This window comes from Dromiciops gliroides, chromosome 5 (assembly GCF_019393635.1).
Source record: "Dromiciops gliroides isolate mDroGli1 chromosome 5, mDroGli1.pri, whole genome shotgun sequence".
Classification (NCBI taxonomy): Eukaryota; Metazoa; Chordata; class Mammalia; order Microbiotheria; family Microbiotheriidae; genus Dromiciops; species Dromiciops gliroides.
Window position 1 is genome coordinate 113,069,006 of NC_057865.1, and position 1,309 is coordinate 113,070,314.

The 1,309-nt window shown below is 42.3% G+C and overlaps 1 non-coding gene across 1 annotated transcript; it reads right to left on the reverse strand.

Moving 5' to 3' along the window:
• Positions 1-555: 555 nt before the first annotated feature.
• Positions 556-662, reverse strand: LOC122730187. Its single transcript, XR_006353400.1, has one exon. It is a non-coding gene; the product is annotated as a U6 spliceosomal RNA (small nuclear RNA).
• Between the last annotated feature and the right edge of the window lie 647 nt (positions 663-1,309).

Consider the following 1,309-nt stretch of genomic DNA (forward strand, 5'->3'; position numbering starts at 1 on the left):
TAACATGTATATCCCACACAATGAATAATACATTTTAGGACTGAGGATAAGAACTGGACCTGTGATTTTGCTAGAAATGGGAACTTGCAGGTGAGGAAACTCCCTTTGTTAAAGCAGATTAGTACCTTCCCTACATCTTCTCATCTTAGAGAGTTACCTAGATCACCAAGAGGTTGAGTGATTTGACTTGACTTACACTAGAAAAAAAATCAGACTTGAAAGAATGAATTACCCATAGATCCACAGATGGTAAGTACCAGAGATGAATTGAGTTTAGTCTTCTGACTACAAGTCCACTACTTTTTCCACTGTACAACATTGCTCAAAAATGGGTATCTACTCTTGCTTTAAAATATTCCTAGCAAAAAATGTTCTACCATTTTGTTTGGCAGAACAGGGCTAGGAAGGTGGGATGCTGTTTGAGGCACAATACTACCCTCTATCTTTGATTCTTAAAAGTCTCCTCTCTCTGGCATATATTATTTTTTTTTCTGGCCCCAATCAGAAGCAAGGCTGAGAGTTGTGTTCATCAAGGACTGTTACTGAGCAATGTCCATGGTCATAATTTCCTTCACGAATTTGTGTGTTATCCTTGTGCGGGGGGCATGCTAATCTTCTCTGTATCATTCCAATTTTAGTATATGTGCTGCCGAAGCGAGCACCATGGTCATAATTTGAAAGTCCCTCTCCAGACTACTCATCCCCTGATAAGTTCAAGGAGCTAGTAGAGGAGTGGGGATCATGGTATTTAGAATTAGAAGGGATCTTAGAGGCTACGTAATCCCCTTATTTTTCCAGGTGAGGAAACTGAGGCACAAGAGAGAAGAAGTGATTTGCCCAGGGGTGGTGAAGGAAGAAAGGCCAGGGAGCTAGGAGGTGGAGGTGAGGAGGGAGAGCCTTCTAAGCATGGGGAACACAGTCATGAGTCAAGTTGAAGTAGCTAGACTGCAGAGTTCACAGAGGGGAGCAAAGTGTCAGGAGCCTGGAAAAACACAAGGAGCCAGTTAGGATTTTAGATACCAAACAGAGCACTGTATAGGTAGGAAACAGCATCTGAAGCAGAAACAAAATTATCTCAGGAATATCACAAGGAGGCCTGACAGGAGACAGAGCACTGAGAGGCAAGGTCTAGGTTTTAGGCTTCCGCAGTTCAGTACTGGGTAAGTAATTGGAAGGTAAGCTAGAGTAATAGTTATCTTCAGTTCCCATTAGCAGTTGGCCTGTCTTGTGTGGTTTTTATGTCCTACTATGTGTAGTCAATCCCTCCTTCCCCTTTCTTCTGAAACCCTCATTTAAGAGGAGTTTTACT